This window comes from Oryzias latipes, chromosome 22 (assembly GCF_053564925.1).
Source record: "Oryzias latipes strain Hd-rR chromosome 22, Olatipes_Hd-rR_3.1".
Taxonomy (NCBI): Eukaryota; Metazoa; Chordata; class Actinopteri; order Beloniformes; family Adrianichthyidae; genus Oryzias; species Oryzias latipes.
Window position 1 is genome coordinate 23,911,996 of NC_136258.1, and position 21,575 is coordinate 23,933,570.

Consider the following 21,575-nt stretch of genomic DNA (forward strand, 5'->3'; position numbering starts at 1 on the left):
ACAAACGGATGGTGTTTTAGCCTAATCAAGTCAAATTTTCCATAACAGAAAAATAACATGAAGCTATAGAAATATGTCAGTGTTTCCTGGACTATAAAATAATATCAGCCATCCATCTAGTTTATTGATCTCTTTTCTCCACAAACACTAGAAATGCAGTACAAACATGCAGAATCTCACAACGGCATCTTTTTGGAATCCAGCCGGCGTCCTACATGCTTGTTACAACACAGCGGCTCCAGCTGGCCAGCGTATTGTCAACAGGATGCCGAGTACTTTATTGCATTATCACAAGACGCAGACAGACTCCTGAAGAATATACAGCCGTATACTGTGTGTGGGCTTAATGCAGCGCTGCGAGAGAATGCTTTGGAACGTCTGGAACATCACTTTACATCGGCTCTATTCCAGGACGAGCAGCTACAGTAGAACAGGAGAGCCAACTGCTAATAATACTGAACATCATCAGGGCTAAATCCATCCATTATATGTATATATATTTAGTTGGGAATTGGCTCATTCCTGAAACACTATAACATGGGCATTGTTTGGATTTCAGAATTTGACAGTGACCTTTTCAAGCACAATGATGTACTCCAAGTTTAGTCCAAGTTCTCGAAGCAACACTACTTCCTTTAGCATATTTTGACAACTGAAATAATATAAGGATGTGTGTTTTTACATCCATGTGAGCAGTACGTGAGTCCATTCTCGTTTCCATGCACTTGCAACACGTCACTTAATTCCACATGGAAGTGTGAGCTGCTCATTCTCAGGAGACTCTGTGCATCCCCTCGAGGATCCAGGATGGCAGGAATATCACCAACGGGCCAGGTTCACCGTGGTCAGATTCTCCCAGGCAGAAAACCTCAATATTTTAATATAATCCCCAGAGCTGTCATTTAGCCGCTCACTAATCCCCAGGTCCAGCGTTTAGCCTGATAATTACACTTATTGGACACCCATAATGATTAGTTTTTGGTTTCACCTAAAGCAATGCAGGCAGTTTAGTGGAGCGGTCACGGCCCTCTGCAGAGTGGAAAACCAATCAGGCTGGGAATAAACCAGGTTGTAAAAAAAATAAAAAAAGATAGAAGGTATGATTATTACCCTGCGTGGCAGCTGACAACACAACATCACGAAAACCCCAACTTTTACTTCTGGGCACCAACTTCACCCACGGTTGAAGAACAGGTGGTGGTGGGGCTAACATTCCTGCTGTGTCAACATGAGCAATTATCATTGTGCTGTGCAATCAAGTTCAGGGAACAAGAGGGCATCTGCTGGGAATTAGACATCCTGAGAGCCAACTGAACCAAACCTAAATGGGAGCCGAACTTCCCAGGGTTGGAAATGCGGAATAATCGCAGGAAATCTGAGCAGATCATTCCCTTTTCGTCTCTCCACAATTTCCAAGATGACAGAACGTTCCCCTGACATGCACAGTTATAATCCCACAGCGAATACCAAAGAAAAGCCTTTAAAAAGATCTACGATCAAGTGTACCCAGTCCAAGAGTAAAGTGGGTTCACAGCAGCACAGGCTGGCATGAAATCTACAGCTGGCAAAGAGGGCGAGTCTCACTGGAAACTCATCAGGGCTTGTCTTTTTTTTTTTTCCCCCTTCCTTCATCTCCTTCATGTCTGAAACAGGTCAAGGCAAGCCTCTTCCATCCCTTTTTCTCTCCCTGTGCTGCTCTTTACGAGCCCCACCTGGCAGATTAGCACTCCAGCACCACAAGCACCTTTTCTGTTTCCTTCATATATACATCCATACGCATCAGTTGCTGCTTTTGGAGGGGCGGCACAAGGCACATACTGTTTCAACCACAGTCCACTTTGTTTCCAGAAGTGCATATGCAGGCCGTGCAAGCATGACACATTTTATCACGTGTGAGAAAAACAAACACGGACACTTGAACAGAACAAGGATATCTTGCAGCGCTGGTGCTGTGAGAAAGCCTTCAAACAGCCCAACAGCTTTCAATCCTTTTTAAGACAACATTAATGAGTCAGTGTGAGTGTATTCAGTCTATAAAAATGCTTGTAACTCTGAGAAATAGAAACTGCATTTGCGTTTGATTCTGGTCAAATAAGCAGTGCTAGAGGAAACAGGGAAAAGACATGTTTATTTGGTCAAAATATACATAGCTATGACATAAGTTGCTTAAGATCCAGCAAAGAAATGTAAAATAGTGTCATTGTTTTGGGACAATTTACATGCATAATCTAGGTATTTCTTGCATTATTTTAATTCTAAACAGACAGTTTTTTTAAACTCAAAAAATAGTTATATCTATCTATCTATATATTTTTTTCTTAACATAAACATGAAGGTCATATTTATGTTTTTTTTCTTCTGTGGTGGCTGATTCTGAGCTAAGTTTGAATCATTTTCACTTTTGTCAAAATTCCCCCAAATTTCCCAAACCAGAGTTGTTGTTTTTTTAATAAAGATGAGGAAACTGATGAGGGGTGAAGGCTAAAGTTGGAAAACAATGCTCTAAAGAGACCCAAATATAAATAATAAAGTAAAAAAATAAATAAATCTGTTCTTCGTTTCTTGTTGTGGACTAGTCTACAGCATCAAATGTAGCAGAAGCTAGCATGTGAACACGACCTAGAAAACCAGTAATCACACAAAATAACAACAAATTTAACAGATTCTGGAAGTTTTGTTGAATTTGGAGGCTAGTATGTTTGATCTAACAGAGTTTCGGCTGCAGATTTAGATGCTTTTCTTCACCGAACAGAGGAAGAAGAGGAGGAGGAAGGAAGGAAAGCTGGAAAAAACTTGCCGCAGTTCTAACGGCTGCAGTCTGAACGAACAGAGTCCAAACTCGGGAAGACGCTAGTGTCTGACTCTCCGAAAACATTTCCGCTCGACCCCCCCAAAAAACCACTTCAACAAGACACGTTTACCTCAGAGAGACACCGCCGGCTCGGAGAACGCTTAAATCCACAACTTCAGTCGGGTCGAGGCTCACGCGGGCGGTCCGGTTCACGGCGCGCGGCACAAGTTGGTCCACATTTTCTGACAGCGACGGGGGGGAGGAGAGGGGGGAGCCTGTTCGATTTCCCGTTTTCACTCACTTTTCTTTCGTTGGTCTTTTTTTTTTTTTCCTCCCCTCTCGGATGTTCCCCTCCCTGGTCTTTTGGAAATCAAACCATCACATTCCACCGCGTCCTTAACAATGAGAGAAGGTGGGCTTTTCCTTTCTGCTGCCGGAGGACCCACCCCTCGGCCTGCCTCTGCCCAGTCTGACCGCAATGAGGACGCCCTTCCCGGCTGTGAGGCCCCGCCCCTCTCTCCCGCCGAACTGCACGCAACTGAGGGCATTGAAGGGGAATTAATCCTCATCCAGCAGACTTCTAGTCTGACTCCATGACAAAACACTCAAGTACGACATATAATAAACAACTTTATATCTAGTTGAAATATTATGTATGATCACAATATCAGAATTTTTCGGTATAGGTCTTTTGAGCAAAACTTACACCCACAAACGGGTTTATCACCAGAAAAATGAGTCTGATAAAACACACTAATTTAAAGACCCACTCCAATTTTTGTTGCATTTAAGATGTTAGCACATTTTTCTGATGATGGACGACATATAAAGAAAATAAAAGCTTTAAAATGGCATCTCTGAGTATTTCTTTGTTCAAATCATTGGGAACCAGGAGCAGGCAAAAAAATGCTGACACCCATACAAAGCTTGTAGTGGGGGACGTAGAAACACAATCATGGTGCACAGGCTCCCTGCTCCGCTCCATTCTGCTGCATCCCCCTATAAACAAATACATCCATGTCTGTCTTCTTTTTCCCTTGTCTGATCAAACTGCACGGCTGTATAGCTCCAATATTGCTCGCCGTTTAAGTTGCACGGGTAATTATAGGTTGGACTTGTTAAAGGGCTGTAAGATAGCGGGAGAGAGTGTAAACAGATGGATGTCAGGAAGTAGAGCAGGGATTACTCCGTGCCAACAGTCCCGCCCACAACACAGTAGCAAATTTTTATTGAACTACTTCCAGTAAACCTTATTGTGCAATATAGGGCTGGGATTCATAATGTGAAGACATCTTGGAAACAATATTCTTTTTAAGACATTTTTAAAGACCCACTCCGTTCAACTTTCAATCTATTGTCAAAGCATTCCCGCTGGTCTTTCAATGATGATGTGCCGTTTTAAGGCAAAATGCCAAAAGCTGTCATTGTCTTGGACATACTTTCTGCAGAGCAGCAGTAGTTAATCAGAAATTCACCTCTCAGTTGTGGACGGAACCATTGGCACAGAGCAACCCTGGTCCCTTTTGCCGTCCCCAATATCCGAGAGCTCTCTGTTTACAAGCTCTCCCGGAGAACGGAGTTAAGCAGGGAGCTTGTGGCCTACTGAATGTTTCTATGTCACACTGACAAGCTTTTGCCAATGGCATTTTTGGATCTGCTCCTGATTCATAATAATTTGAGTAATGAAATACTCATAAATACAATTTTGAGCTTAATTTTCTTTATAAATGTCCTCCATCCTGAGAAAAATGCCACAAGAACATGTGAAAAACACCTAAAACACCATTTTCATTGGAGTGGGTCTTCCAAGAAATCCATATTTAGTTGGAAAGTTGGAATGGAATTGCTATTGAAAGTCATGAATCAAAATTGATTTGATTTGGAATTCAATTCTAACAATCAGTCCAATTCTTTGTGTGCATATAATTAGTCAAAATAAACCAGTTTGGTTTTTCATCGTGTCTGTATTTTCTCACACTTATTCAGAATGAAAGTGTTTAAAAGGCAAATTGCACAAGTTTGTGTACAGATCTAACACAAAAGACAAAAGCATCACAACCCTCATCTGGCCCAACCAGTCTAACTTTGTTTTATCCACAGCACTAAACACACAGTTGTCTAATATTGTTACTAACAAGAATACAAATGGTATTTGCAGAAGAGTTTCCAAATTGTCTCCAAATATTGATGAGGATTTTTTGTTTCTCCATGAATTGCAAAAGCTTTCTTTGCCGTCACTGGTATTTTGGCCAAAACATTTCCTCATATGTCTTTAATAAAATAAAAACTCATCATAGATTAGCTTAAACAGGACAAAAAGTTGGGAGAAATGTCAGGTAACTTTGTGTTATAGTAACATGTTAGCCAATTTTTCACATCTGTGCCATGAAACTCAATTTTTAGCCAAAAGTTCAATGCAACAGTTTTGTGTTTTTTTTTTCATTTTAATATTGAATAAATAAACAGTTTAAAACAATGTGTTGCAGCTTAGTTCGTTCCTGTATCACAGCAGTGCTTTGAAGAGTTAGACTCTTCATGAGTAAAAAAGCGTTTTTTTTGGTCCAATCTGGGCTTAAAGAAATTGAGCATTGTGGTTTTATTCAGAGCTGAAAACAGAATATTTTTCAAAGTCAAAGTCAAAGTCAAAGTCAGGTTTATTTGTCAATTTCTTCACATGTGCTTGACATACAAAGGAATCGAAATTACGTTTCTCACTGTCCCGTTCATATTTTTGTTGGTTTCTTAATTTTGTCACTCTGCTTGGACAAGATCAAACCAGATAGATTTGTGACTTGCTAAGTGAAGACAAATATTAAGTGAGAACCAACTATGCAATTATTGAAAATATAAATATTAACAGTTTAAATGGAAGTGAAGCCGTCCAGGTTTTTGCTATTTGACTGTCAGTGGTTTGTTGAACACCTCACACTGTAAGACGTATTCAGGGAAATGTAATAGAAAATGTACGTTTCATGGCAGGCAGAGATGGCTGAGGCTTTGAGCATTGGCCCTTGAGCTTTTACTTCTTTTTTCTAGCTATCATTTTCACAACCAGGCTCCTCAAGGCAGAGATACTTGCCGCCGCCAAGTTCAGAAGCATCAGATTCGATTTAATAATTGTCAGGTAAGCCTTCCAGCAGAAAAATGTTCCCATTTTCAGCTCTTGTTGCACTCAACCTTTCTCAAATATTTCATTGCCCTTAAGAGTCTTTAATTCAGCAAAAGTCATGGACGAACTTAATTTTTGTAGAGTTTTTTTTTTTTTTCAAAAAGTTGTGCTTAAATTGTTCAAATCTTCAACTTTTGGGCTATATTGCATATAATACCATTTTAATTTACCACCTCTGTTTAGCTCAGTTTTGGAGAAAAAAGTGTAACCTTACACACCATTTGTCCCACCTTTGTTGTTTATCAAAAAACAAGTTGATTTAAGTTTCTTAAGGCTTAAAATGATTTTTTTTAAAAGCCTGTTTTTACAAAGTACAAATCCTTTGATCTCACTTAAAAGTGATCTTGTACTTGTATTTTGAAAAAAATATTTTTAAATCAGTGGAAAAAGGCACCGCTGCTCTCCACGTTATTGACAGGTCAAAGGTCATTGTGGTTCTTTGTTTGTCAGTCAGCTCTACTGCAATGAGTCATTTGTGAGAAGGCCCTTTGTTTTCAGCACATTCAACATACTTTTCTCTCAATAACACCAACCCAATCTGTCGATATCACTTAACATAAAAGGCTAAGCGAGGTATAAATAATGTTGTCACCCGGTCCAGGTGGAGAAAGATACCTAAGATACCAAAGGCTGTGAGATAAATGAAATCCTTTCAGAGGCAGCTGTGAGTGAAAGGCATAACCAGACACGCCCAGACACTTGAATACCGCAGCAGCAACGCCAAGCGCAGGTGGACTAAAATATTCCTCAGCTATAAGAGTTTCTCTTTAGCTAAACACACAAAAAAAAAATAATGAAAAAAAATTAAAATAAATAACTAACGAGGACAAAAAAAGAGACTTGGTTGGCAAATAAACAAGTCTGGCATGAAAACAGCTTATTCTATAAGACAGTGTTAGTCACGTTTTACTTATCTTAACACGTTTTGGCTCCTGCACAGACATGCTTTTGTCAATTTGTGACTTTAATAACACAAATGTGAATGCACTTCGGCAACGGAGGGTTAGCAGTTGCTGGGAATTTATTCTTCTGCACTGCAAGCTGATTCAGGAAGAGCAGGTTTCTGGCCAACATCCTTCCTAATCACAAACATCCTTTGCCAACTGGAGAGTTGTTTTATAGTGGAATAAAAAGGTGCGCATGAAGAACATAGTTTACTGGGAGGTGAACTGACAGGACCTGAGTGGAATTCAACGGTTCTGCTTGTCGAATTTTGTCTTTTTGGGTTCATTATTTGCCTGGATATTTCATAGTTGGGCTCAGATGAACTTTTCCATGCCCATTTTTATTTGTCTGCCTATGAAATAAAAATGAGACCAAACCAGAGGATTATGTACCACAATATGGCTTAGACTGGAGCTTCCCTGCTTTGCGTCCTTCCCACTGTGGATTAAGGATCAACGTGCATAATTCACTGTCCTCTCCTAGTGGGCTGTTGTCAGTATTTAAACAGATGTAACTCTGTTGGATAAAAAAATCTGGGGCAGCTTGTAATGTCAGGAGGCGTTCTCCATTATGAACATGTTTGTCCAAACCTTCATTTTCCAGAGCCTTCATGTGAATCCTTTTCCTTTCCAGTTAAATAAACGATTGCCAAAGCTCTGATTTTGTTTTTGTAGGCTATGTCTTACTTTGGAAATGTACTGAATTTTTTAAGAGACAAGCAAAGGGTGAGGGCTCCAAACCCCTTTGAACATCTTGACTTACTGTCAGGTCCTATATCATCTTGAAGTACAGATGCCTTGGCCTGCCTTGGGCCCCCTCCCATAGCCCTCTCATTCTCACTGCAGGGGGACATTCCTCAATCCTCTGTGTCTGGAATGAAGTAAATCTGCCTGAGAGAGATCTACACTCCCAAGCTTGACAACCTCTGCCAGGTGAAACGTGCGGACAATTTTTCTCAACTCTCCAATTCGAATGATCTTTTCACGCTCCGAGCGTGGCGGAAGCATTAAAGCTTTCCGCCTTCATGCCCGGCTGAGACAAAGTGCTTGGAGGTCAGGCCGGGGTGAAAGTGCAACTGTGAGAAGGTGTTAATGGGACAAGAAAAGCTCCATTTAAACGTCTGACATCCATCCTGTGTCCTCACATCACATGATTTCCAGCCTTATGTAAAAAAAAGAGAAAAAAAAAGAACATTTTGGCTGCATTCCCTGTTTCTTTCTGTGCACACCTGGACTCAAAAAGAACAAGCCCTCCTCTGGAGGAAGGATTCCCTGGATTGACCTGTGTGGCGGTGCAGAACATCAGCACTCACTGGCATGGACCTGGATCCAATTATTCCACTTTCATCTGTGCTGTACAAACATTAGATAAAAGAATATTTAAAAAAAAGAAAGAAAGAATTCATGAGCTTAACCCTCAGGACATCAAAGCCTCATATTTTGTCTTAAAATGCACCACCTTATCTATTTTCAAAAATGATCAGATGAGCAAATTAAGAGGATTACTTAGCTTTGAAGTGTATCGCTTGGATTTGCTACCTTGCTATGAAAATAAGAAAGTTTAACAGCGAGAACTGTGCAATTTCTGATGTTTCTTAATCTGACATGCATGATCTGATTTGGGAGCAACCAAGCCCCCTGGAGGAAACCCACACAGACAGAGTGACCACAGGAAGGCCTACCACGACCTGAATCAAAAACATCCCATATCAAGTGTCCACTCTAAAAAAAAAGACATCAGAAGCTGCCCTTCATTTTGAGACAAATTGCAGCGACCAGCAGAGGAATGTTCTGACTCCACACCCAGACCATGGGTTGCATGTGAACAGATTTTTACTGCATTCGCCTGTATGCACAGAGGAGGCACTGCACGTCAGGCAGGGCATCCGAGCACTAAAAAAAAAAAGGTTTCTGCTGTCTTGTTCCAGCGCCAAGCCATAATGGCAGCAATCAGGTTGTGGAAGATCGTTAACCTTAATCCAGGAATTATACCGTGGCACCAGGGAGAGCTTGTTGTGCTGTGAGCTCGTACATAAGAAGCTGGAATTAAACATTTACAGCAGAGGGGGAGGATGCAGCATCTGTATAGAGGGAGAGTCACTAAAGAGATTTTCTATGGAGCCTGGTCTCAGTCCATTCCTGCTGATTGTCTGTTTACACAGAGCGTGACAGAACTTTTGTATTTGAAACACGTCTCTAGCTCCCCCATGTGGCTGAAAAGCTGTTAGTGCCGATTTTATTCTTTATTATTTTTTTATTTCAGAGTAAAATATAGTGTTAACACATTTGATCAGACAAACAAACCATAACATGTACACATATTGATTGTTTAACACCTCTTTGTCTGTTGCTCCACTTATATAGAAAACAATATCAATATAAAAGTGTACAAAGCCAGGCCTTTGGTCACTATATTTACATTTGTGAATCTGATATTAGAAAATTATGATTCACAACTTTATTATGACATTGGAATATAATTTTCATTGCTTTTTAAAGAAATTAAATTAAATGTTTTTCCTTTTAAAGCAAAGTCCTTATAAAGATGATCATTAACACATCTGCTGAAGTCTTTCCAAGATGTCCTTGAATGTAAGCAGATCCAGATGAGGAGATGAACTGTCTCTGGGTGGTTTACAAATAAAGGTACAGAAAACCAATGTCTCTTTTAGATTTAGTCATGCAATGCTAAGTAGAATAACACTTGTGGATAATTTTAATGAAACTTCATTAACTTTGTTTGCTATTAGGTATCTATTACGAATGATCCAAATAGTTTTCCAAAGAACAAAGCTATTCCATGAAGACACACCAGTGGAACAGGGATGGACTCTTTAAAATAAAATGCCAACATTTTTGTTGCTATACTAAGAAACAGATTTTCCTGACTTCAGATTCTAATGGATTCCGATTTTATCATTTGTTCTCAAATATTATAGGCACTTGATATTAATAATTTGTTATTTGTGCTCCTGTACCTGGCCGTGGTTTTACCTCTGGCTCGTCCTGCGACCTCAGCCGTCCCTCCCCCAACTCCATCTTGATGAAGCCCATCTACTACACTATTCAATCATGTAGATGTAGAGTTAGATTAGCTAATTCATCTAATTCTGGTACATCAACTGTCCATCCTGGGAGAGGATCCCTCCTTCATGTGGACATCCCTTAGGTTCCTTTTTTTCTTTTTTCTTTAATCCATTCGTTTTAGGAGTATTTTCTTACAGAGGGAGGGTCAAAGGGCAAGGATGCCTAGTTTAACTTTGTTTAGTTTAGTTAGCAATTACCTATATATTTTATAACTAATTTAATGTTGATTATACAATTACCAGTATGAAGCCCATTGAGACGACTATTGTTGTGATATTGGGCTATATAAATAAAAGTGAATTAAATATCCCCCTGTTACATGTTACTTTTACCAAAGGATACTTTGTTCTGAGCGCAAACATGTACAGTGGTGAACAAAATTGTTGGTACCCCTCAGTTAAAGAAAGAAAGTCCACAATGCTCACTGAAATTTCTCGAAACGTTCAAAAGTAACAATCAATTAAAATTGAATGAAAATTAAATAATCAAAATCAGCTATTACTTTTGAGTTGTTGATTAACAGAAGTATTTAAAAAAACAAAGTAATGAAATAGAGCTGGACAAAAATGATGGTCCCTCCATAAAAGACTGAGAACTAATTACCCAGGGGGTCATGATGAACTCAGGTATGTCCTTTAATTGACATCACAGCTGTTTTCAAACCCATAATCAATCAGTCAGTTTGCCTATTTAAAGGGAGACAGATAGTCATGTTGCTGTTTGGTGAAAAGGTGTGTACCACACTGAATATGGACAACAGAAAGCCAAGGAGAGAATTGTCCCAGGACATTAGAAACAAAATGATAGACAAACATCGTGAAGGTAAAGGCTATAAAACCATCTCTAAGCAGCTTATAGTTCCAGTGAGGACAGTGGCACATATTATTCAGACGTTTAAGACCCACGGGACAGTAGCCAACCTCCCTGGACGAGGCCGGGGGGAAAATGGATGACAAATTGAGGAGATGGATAGTTGGAACTGTATCTAAAGAGCCCAGAACAACCTCCAAAGACATTAAAGGTGAACTCCTAAGGTATATTAATGTCAGATCACACCATTCGTCATTGTTTGAGCCAGAGTGGACTTCATGCGAGACGACCAAGGAGGACACCACTGTTGAAAGGAAATCATAAAAAAGCCAGACTGGAATTTGCACAAATGCATGTTGACAAGCCACAAAGCTTCTGGGAAAATGTCCTTTGGACAGATGAGACAGAACTGGAGCTTTTTGGTAAGGCACATCAGCTCTATGTTCGTAGACTCAAAAATGAAGCTCACAACGAAAAGAACACTGTCCCTACTGTGAAACATGGAGGAGGCTCAGTTCTGTTTTGGGGCTGCTTTGCTGCATCTGGCACAGGGTGTCTTGAAGTTGTGCAAGGTCAAATGAAATCTATCAAGGCATTCTGGATAGAAATGTGCTGCCTAGTGTCAGAAAACTTGGTCTCAGTCGCAGGTCATGGGTCTTCCAACAGGATAACGATCCAAAACACACAGCCAAAAAAAACCCAAGAATGGCTAAGAGAAAAGCGTTGGACTATTCTGAAGTGGCCTTCTATGATCCCAGATCTGAAACCCATTGAACATCTGTGGAAGGAGCTGAAACATGCCATCTGGAGAAGACACCTGTCAAACCTGAGACAACTGGAGCAGTTTGCTCATGAGGAGTGGGCCAAAACACCTTTGGACAGGTGCAGAAGGCTCATTGACAAATACAGAAACTGTTTAATTGAAGTGATTGCCTCAAAAGGTTGTGCAACAAAATATTAAGTCATGGGTACCATCATTTTTGTCCAGCCTTATTTCATTAGTTTGTTTTCTGAATAATTCTGTTAATCAACAACTCAAAAGTAACGGCTGATTTTGATTATTTAATTTTCATTCAATTTTAATTGATTGTTACTTTTGAACATTTCAAGTCATTTCAGTGAGCATTGTAGACTTTCTTTATTTAACTGAGGGGTACCAATTATTTTGTCCACCACTGTATGTCAGACTCTTTCTTGATAAGGAAAGCCCTGCTTTCTTCCAGCAGTCTCTGTGGGCAAACTGGAAATACGAAATATTTCTAAAATTCCAGAGTCGTAGAACTGGAAATCGTTTTGGTTTTTTGTCCTGGTATGCAAGCTCAGTCACACAGATTGTTTTATGGGTAAATTCGCGGCTACAACACTGGTGTTCCCTGGAAGTGGTTGCAGAGTGAACTCCTCCTTCCTTTGGTTTCTGTCTTCAGTGCATCAGAAAAAGCAGAAGAGACGCAGCACTCCATCTCAGCGCGCACCAACATTTGCCCTCTGGATAGTTTAAGACAGAAAAAAGATTAACAGCTGGAAGAACTGAACAGTAAGTTTAAAAAACCTTTTATTTTATTTTATTTTAGAAGCATATTTGTTTTAATGTTTCTACTTTTTTATAAAATGGGTTTGTTCTAATTGGACACCTACCAGATTTGGATGTATTTTTGTGTTTTTGTGGGAGCCGGTTTAGCTCGTGCTGGTTTGCTGCGCCTTCCGTCCGTGAAACCAGGGTTCGAATCCGGGCTGCTCCCTGTTCCCTTCTCCACCTCCGTGCCGGCTCCAAGCCCGGTTTGAGAAGGTTGCGTCAGGAAGGGCATCCGGCGTAAAACATTGCCAAGTTTACCATGCGACTTGTTCGCTGTGGCGACCCCTGATGGGAGAAGCCGAAAGAGGAAGAAGAAGAAGATGTTTTTTATTTTATTTTTTAAATTTCTGTGATAGACATCAGTTTGTAACCTAGTTTCAAAACTTAAAAACAATGATTTAGTATTTTGAAGGTTCTAAAACTGGTTTCACCTGTACGGGAAAGATGTCTCAAAACATTTTTGGAGTGTCAGTTTCGTGTGCTGTGATGAATACTTTTAATGTGTTGAGAAAATTCAGACATCAAGGAAGCTTTGAATACGCAGCAAAAGCATTTTGACATCAAGTACAAACATAATTTATGAAAAAAGAAACAAACAAACAAACAGAAGAACACATGTAAGTAAAATTTACATTGTTAATTTTCTAATGGTGTGCTTTTCAGACCAAGATCTTTAAGAATGATTTCATTATTGTTGTTGCCCAGCTCACATGCATCATACAATATAATGTAATTATTATAATTAATTATAAAATTAATCATTACATTATTTACAATGATAAAGATACATTCAAATTCATTATTTCTAGGCTGCACGGTGGCACACTGGTTAGTGCCCTTGCCTCACAGCAAGAAGTCCCCCGGTTCAAGTCCTGGCTGGGGGACCTGAACCAGAACATCAATGGGGGATAACTCTGTGTGGAGTTAACATGTTCTCCCAGTGCATGTGTGGGTTTTCTCTGGAGACAGAAAAATTGTCCCTAGGTGTGAATGAGAGAGTACGTGTGTGTGATTGTGGACACTCTACCCTGTGACAGACAGGCAACCTGTCCAGGATGCCACCTGCCTGCGCCCACAAGAAGCCAGGATAGGCTCCGGCAGCCCTGTGACCCCGAAAGGAAATAAACGGAAGATAAATCATGTAATAAAATGGTTACGGTAGAACAGGGGTGGGATTATATAAATTCGCTTCTTTCCACTCCCTTTCAAGCAATATTTATTAATATGTCTAATTATCCAAAGTTTGATTACTAGTTACTGTATGAATGTATAACTGATGATTGTATTGTTTTTGTGTATTACTCCTATTTGATTGCTTGAAATAAACCATTTCAAATCAAATCAAATGAAAGATGAATGAATGAATTATTTCTAAAGTGAGGCATTAAAGGGTTAAAAGGCAGATTATATTAAGAACTAAGAATAAATCAAAGTAAATGATTATTATACATGTTTATGTAGAAAACCGTCTGGAACTTTCTAAATATTAATGATGCCAAACTTCCTTGGAGTTAAAGAAAAAGTAACATTTTTGAATCTTTTCAATTTGGGCTGCACTGTTCTCTCGTCTCACAGCTAGAAGGCCCTGGTTCAAATCCCAGCTTGACCTTTTTGTGTGAAATTTACATGTTCTTCCTGGTCATGTTTAGATTTTCTCCTGTCACTCCAGTATGGGGTAAGATAACTGTTATAAAGCAACATATGCATAAAGACGAAGTTGAACAAAAACTATTAAATTAAGCTCAACTTTGTCTTTATGGATACGTTTCTTTTTGACAGTTACTTTACTCCATACTCCAGCTTCCTTCCACAGACTGAAAACTTACTTCACAGGTTTATCTTTGTCTGTAAACGGCTCCTAGGTGTGCATGTGAGTATGTGGTTGTGTGTCTTCACAACAGAATGGTTACCTGATCAGGGTGTACCCCGCCTTCGCCCAAGAAGTAGCTTGGATTGATTCAGCAGTTTCTAAAAATGGATGGAGGAAAATTTTGTTGATACATCCACAGTTTGGCAGCTGCAACAAATGCTTTTTAACCAGTTGTTTCCTTTGTGGTTTGTGGTTAAAGTTTGTCATTTTGCTTTACCTTTCAAACACTTAGCCAACTTCCGTCTTTACTAACACTTTTACTAACAGTTTGTTTGTACTTCTACAGTCTAAAACACCCTAAACACAACTCAGAGTTTTTCTTAGGCTAGAGCCATTAATTGTTTCGTGTAAATAATTTTTTTTTTAATTATTTTATGTTCTTCTAACAGAAATGGAGGGAACCAAAGACCAAGTTGAGACAGCAGCCTCTACAGTCAAGAGCTCTGATTTTCTGGACTCCGACTTTCGCTACATGCTGTTCTCTGTTGTTTACAGCATTTTCTTTGTTGTGGGCTTTTTGGCTAATGTGTATGTGCTGTATGTCCTCCAGTGCCTGCGTAAAGTAAAGGGCATGGGAGAGATTGACATACATGACCAACTTGACCATTGCGGATCTACTTTTTGTGTGCGCCCTTCCCTTCTGGATCTCTTACTATAGCCGTGGAGGCCACTGGATTTACAAGGACTTCCTGTGTCGGCTGACGGGTTCATTCTTTTTCATCAGCACCTATAGCACCATCCTCTTTCTGGGAGCCATCAGTCTGAACAGATACTGGGCAGTGACTCAGCCTCTGAATGCGGCGGCTTCGAATAAAAGATGGCGCGGGATCATTGTGTCTGTTCTGATCTGGCTGTGCCTGGTGTCTTCGGCCATTCCATACCTGCCATCAGAGGGGGGGCACACTGATAAAGACAACCTGGCGCGATGCTTTGAAGGCTACCACAATGAAATGGACACAGTGAAGCGGAAAGTTGCTGTTACTAATTTTTTAATGATTGGGTTGTTTTTCGTTGTTTTTTTCCTTGTCATGGTGTGCAACCTCCTCAGTGTTCGAGACTTACTCTCTCAAAAGCTTCCTCAAACAGAGTTACAATCCAAAAAATATATTTCCAAAAATTCCAAAGAGGCCCTGTTGTCATTAGGGAAAAGACTGAGAGGGTTGGAACGAAGAGCCTTGAAGATGCTGCTGGCAGTGGTGGGTGTGTTTCTTCTGTGTTTCCTGCCTCACCATGTAGTCCAAGCCCCCTGGGTGCTGGCGGTGCTGAAGATCAAAGAAGGATGGGGCCATGTGGACTGGGACCAAAACACCCTTCAAACTTTAAACGATGCCCATCAGATCACATTGGTTCTAATGGGTCTCAACTGCATTTTAGATCCTGTGGTTTATTATTTTGCCACAAAGAAGTTTAGGAGGTTTATTATGGCACACCTGAAGAAGTTAGTAAAGGGAGAAGAGTCTTCCAACATAGTCAACACACCAAACTCTACGGAGAGGAGAAATCACAGCCAGAGACAGCCTAATGTTCAACCGGAGCCCACCAAAGAAAAATCGTGATGGGAGTAGAGGCAATAGAATTTAGATACATTTGTACACATTTTCATGCTGTTAATAGAAAAACCTGTTGAATGCTTTAATTTATTGCAAATTAGAGGTCTAGTATGGAGTTTTAAGCTAGCCCCCTGGCAGTCTGTAAATTTGTACTGTTCTAAATTTATGTTTCTACAAATCTACTGATCTGTTCTCAGTGACAGTACTGAATGTGATCACATATTTATGGAATTTTGTGAAATAGCTTTAGAATTTTATCTTAAAATTCAAAAAAATAACTTGCTTCCTTATGCTCCAAGGCGGGGAAATACATGGATGTAGCAATATTGTCTCTTATGTATTTGCAGTTAAAATTACCCTGGTACTAAACATCGATATTTTGCAAAGTGAAGGCGCTCCAAGCTACTTTTTCTGTTCTTAATTAAATTTTTACACCACTGATGTCTCAAAAAATTATTGAGGGGTGTGTATTTCATAACACCCTATGAAGTATTGGCGACATGTACAGCTAGGGGTACCCTTCCCTCGCCCAACAGTATCTGGGACATCTGGGACAGGCTCCAGGAACCAACGATCCAATGAACAAAGCCATTCCAGAAAGTGGAACAGAGATGGACTCTTTTTTTTAAATAAAGTGCAAATATTTTTGTTGCTAAAAAGCAAATTTTCCCAATTTTAGATTCTAATGGATTCCTATTTTATCATTCGTTCTCAAACATTGTAGGCACTTGATATGAATAATTTGTCATTTGTGCTCCTGTAACTCGCCGTGGACCTTGCCTCTGGCTCGTCCTGCGACCTCAGCTGTCCCCCTACTCCACTGGTACATTGCCTGTCTGTCCTGGGAGAGGATCCCTCCTTCATGCATCCCTGAGGCTTTTTCTTTCTTTTTTTTTTTTCTTAATCCTTTTTTTTAGGTGTAATTTCTTACAGAGGGAGGGTCTAAGGGCAATGATGCCCTGTTTAGCCTAGTCTGTTTAGTTTAGTTAGGCAATTACCTTATATTTTATAACTGATTTCATGTTGATAATATAAAAACCAGAATGAAGCCCATTAAGATGACTATTGTTGTGATATTGTGCTATATGAATAAAATTGAATTAAATATTCCTCTAATAATGTTATTATGAACTGAAACATGGAGGAGTTATACCAGCAGCGCTGCCTAAGCAGAGCAGCCTCCATCATCGGGGACCCTCAGCACCCCTCTCGTGGACTGTTCTCCCTCATGTCATCTGGGAAGAGGTTTTTATTTTATTTAATTGAACTTCAAAGGATTACACATTCACATACGTACAATAGAAAGGCCTAACAAAAGAAAAAAAGATTAAGATACAAAGAAAAAAAATGAATAACATTAGAATTGTAGTTCACAATATTAGGGATTGTCATATAACATGTGATCTTCAATGAAAATGGACGGTTTTATTGCATTTTTGTTTTTCATGAATTTCAGCGATTTAAAATATAAACAGATCTCTTTATGAAATGTATTGAATAATGGTTTGATTTTTAAAAATCTGCTCTTATGGATGAAGAATTTCCCAGGAATTAATAAAGTATTAAATGTATTAAGTATTATCACCAGAAACTGTTCCAAATATTACAATGTGTTTTTGTAACTGAATAGAAATAGGAAAAGGAAACTTTGAGGAGCACCAACAAAAAAAAATCCTCCCACAAACTGTTAGTATGTATATACATTCAAACAGATGATCAAGTGATTCTATATTTATATCATAGAAATAAAAGTTATTTTCTTGAAAACCAAAATGTAAATGTAGTAGTTTCTTGCATGGATAGACTGCCTTCATTATTTTAAAATGGGTTTCTTTGTATTTTGGAAAAATTGGGTATTTAATAAACTGAGATCTTAACTTGCTTCTTTCCACTTTTGTGTAATGCTATGACATAAAATGATTTTTGTAAGATGTTGGAAATAGTTCTCTAACAAACATAGATCTTCTAAATGAGTTTGGAAGTTTTGAATTAAGCAGTTGATCATCGAACAACAGAGACGGAAGCTGAACTTGAACATTATGAACCAGACTGGAGGACATTTGGATCAAAGTCTGAGGGATTGCTTTGATCACATTGTCGTATTGTTTTCTATCATTCAATTTAAACTTACTGAAAAAGGTTTCAAATGAGATAATGTTTCCATTATCATTCATAATATGTAATGATGGCCAAATACGGTTATCAATACAATTTTTGTAAAATATTGATTTGTTCCTACATAAAATATACAGACAGTTCCATATGGGAGTTTTGTGTGGACTAAAATTATGTTTGAATATGAGTTTCCATTACAGTAGCACCTGCTGATGATAAGTACAATGTTTAATAGGAAGCTTTCTGTGATCAAAATCACATTTAGAAGAAACTCAATGCCCCCTGGATGAGAGAAAATATTTGAAGGTATCTGAAACTAATTATTTCTTCCATTTTGCATAAAAAGACCTAAGCCAATTAATTTTAATCATACCATCCAAACTTTCAAAGTCTATGACTTTAAGTCCACCTTCACTGTAATCCTGAATTATTGTTCCTTTTTTTATGTGATGAGTTTTATTTTTCCATATGAAGTTGAAATTGCCCTGATTTATTGCTTTCCTTGCAGATTTAGGAATTGGGAGTGAATATTCTGGATAAAAGAATCTGGATAAACATTCTAATTTAGTAATAAACACTCTGCCCAGAATAGAAATGTCACGCTGTGACCACATGCTTAAATTAACTTGACACTGTTCTAAAGTTTTCCATAGGTTCATTTCCTCCATTGTTTGGTAAGAGACAAGATATTTCACAACAGGTATGCTATGAATAACTGACTGATCAGAACAGTGAATTGGCAACAGTTCACATTGGCTGAGATTTTGTTTTAAACCAGATGCTTTAGAGAAGAAATCCAGTCTGAATGATCTCAGGTATTTGATGACTGTCCTTCATGAATATGGCCGTGTCATCTGCCAGCTGAGTAATGGCTAAGTGTTCTCCCAGGACATTTAATTTACAGAAACCAGAGTTTTCTTTTATAAGTATTGATAACATTTCTCTTGCAGTTATAAAAAGTAACAGTGAGATTGGACAGCCTTGCTTAATTCCTTTGTTATTTAGAAATCTGGGAGAAATGCCATTTGGTAAAATAACTATGTATTGTTATAGATTGTTTTAACAGAATTTATGAAATTATGCCCAAATCCAAATAATTCTAAAGCCTGAAACATAAATTTGTGTTCAACCGTGTCAAAGGCTTTAAAGAAATCTAAAAATAAAATGAAGCCATCATCTTCAATTGATTGGTTGTAGTCAATCAAATCAAGAACAAACCGGTTATTATTGTGAATTGATCATCCTTTTAAAAACCCTGATTGTGTGTCTGAGCTGATCTGAATCTTTCCTGTTTTCAATCTAGATGCATAAATGATGGTTAGAATTTTATAATCACTATTGAGGAGGGATTTTGGTCTGAAATGATCAATTCATCTGCCGTCTTTCCCAGGTTTAGGAAGCAGGGGGATGACGCCCTGCTTCATGGTAGTTGGAAGGATGTTCAACTCAGAAATTTCCTTTTTGACTAACAAAAACTGCTCTTTTAAGTGATTCCAAAAATCTCAGTAAAAATTAATGGTCCTGGAGATTTATCTAAAGCTAAATTTCTCATGGCTTTCTCTGCTTCTTCCATAGTGCTTCCATAGTCCATTCTGCTTCATAATTTAAAAAAAAGTTTTCATCCACTTTAGGAGCCAAATCTTTGATATGATTAAAAAAGCGATGAGCAACATGAGATGAAAAAGAAGAGTACAACCTACCTAAAAGGGCGGCAGTGGCTCAAGTGGTTGAGCAGGTCGTCCAATGTTTGAAGGGTCAGCGGCTCGATCCCCGCTCCCCTCAGATACCCATTGTTGTGTCCTTGGGCATGACACTTCACCTTCCTTGTCTCCAGTGCAGCTCCACTGTGTGTAAATGATGAGGGCGCAGGCAAGTATGAATGAGGAGTGAATGAATAATGGACACACTGTAAGCACTTTGAGTGTCTGGAAAAGCGCAGATAAATCCAATACATTATTATTATTACTGAAAAAAAAACTCTTAATTTCCTCCGTATTTGTACTTTCCCTGCCATTAATTAGCAATCTGTTAAAACTGTTCTTCTCTTGTTGCCTTTTTTCCAGTCTACAGAAGTAAGCTGAGCTTTTTTCTCCCTCTTTAACCCATTTAGTTCTAGATCTAATAAATGCACCTTTGGCTTTAGAGATGTACATAATATCAAGTGAGGTTTGCAGTAAAGCAAGTCTCTGTTTTCTCACCTTCAACAATTAGAGTTAATTTCTCTGATAATTTACATTTCTTTTTGTTTACCATCTCTGCTCAATGTTTTCCTGTGAGTTATTGAAATCCGTCTTGTTTTGAATTAGAAAAACTCCCATTTATCCCTCTGAGTGGTGAACTGTCTGTTTTTAGTTATCCTTTGGATTTAATTTATAATTGCCTGAGAATAAACTTCATCTTCTAAAAGACTACAGTTGAACTTCCAGTAACCTTTGTTTCTAGGATTATTGCGAGGTTGAATAAGGAATTTAATCATAGAATGGTCAGTTAATGGTACAGCTGAAATATTCGCTATTGATGTCAAATTTTGTTGATTTTTTTATTTCAACCAAAAATCCAACCTAGATTTAGCCGATCCATCTGGTTTAAACCAGGTGAAATCTTGAACATCAGGATTATCACGGCGCCAGACATCAGAAACATTTAAATCTATACATATATTTAGAAGAACTGGATTATAATGATGGTTTTGAAAAGCTGAACGAAATCTGTCAAAGTATTCATCTTCCACCATAATAAAATCACCTCCAATGATAAGATTACTGCTAGGATATCCTTGATTTAGTTCTTTAACAGAGTTTGTAAAGTCTCAAAACAGGATTTTGTTTTGCGCTGCATAAATGTATCCATATACATTCCCCAGAATAACAAATGTATCACATTTAATAAAAACACAAATTAACCAGTGACCAGAACCATATCTTTTTGTAACTAAAAGCTTGCCAGAAAAATAATTTAGTAAAATAGGGACCCCTGCTGACCAGTTGGTGCCATGACAAAAGTAGATTTTGTCTCCCCACTGATTAGACCAAAACTTTCATCGTTCTCAAAAGAGTGAGTTTCTTGAAGACAACAACATTGAACTTTTTGGCTTTTGCAAAACAAAAAAAGTTATTTTCTATTAACAGAGTCCCTAATACCCCTAGTATTTAGTGAAATAAAAGACCACACAGAACTTAAAGACATAAATAAAACACAAAAAATAAAAAAGAGAGAAAATTTAAGATGAAATAATCTGGTGTTTTAAATTAAAGATTATCTGCGCCCTAAACTCTTTACTAAATATAAAACTGAGAATTTTAACATTAGAGGATGAATTTCACTGTACTGTTTAAATGGAAAACAATATAAATTGTTATGAAATAAATTATTGAAACATAATGATCAAAACTTTTCACATCTTGGAAAAAATATATTTTATAAATAAAGGTGAATATCTAACTTAGATTTGCTTGAAAAGTAAACAAAGTGACTTAAATGTTAATAAGCCAGCAAACCAAGTAACAAAAATAGAATAAAAAAAACAATTTCAATAAAACCTTATGAACTCTCAATGACGCAAAATAAGTAATTCACCTCCCTGTAAATATTTCACTCCACAGTGACCCTAGTCCTGTTGATGTGTCCCACATGGCCCCTGTAGTAGACCTTCTTCCTTTCTGCCCT

General features: G+C 38.4%; 1 protein-coding gene and 1 pseudogene across 3 annotated transcripts in view; one reads left to right on the forward strand and one right to left on the reverse strand.

Annotated features, from left to right (window-relative positions):
- The window catches only part of luzp1 (leucine zipper protein 1), a 43,533-nt gene extending 40,208 nt beyond the window's left edge, over nt 1-3,325 (reverse strand). The window contains exon 1 of one of the 2 annotated variants that reach the window (XM_011490200.4): nt 2,922-3,325. The gene's annotated coding sequence lies outside the window, so the exon portion shown is untranslated. The remainder of the gene's footprint in view (nt 1-2,921) is intronic. The other variant, XM_011490199.4, reaches the window with a different exon arrangement.
- Nucleotides 3,326-12,229: 8,904 nt separating this feature from the next.
- LOC101159548 (platelet-activating factor receptor-like) lies at nt 12,230-15,933 on the forward strand (annotated as a pseudogene). Its single transcript, XR_013653190.1, has 2 exons — nt 12,230-12,335; nt 14,634-15,933. The product of XR_013653190.1 is annotated as a platelet-activating factor receptor-like (transcript).
- The last annotated feature ends 5,642 nt before the right edge of the window (nt 15,934-21,575 follow it).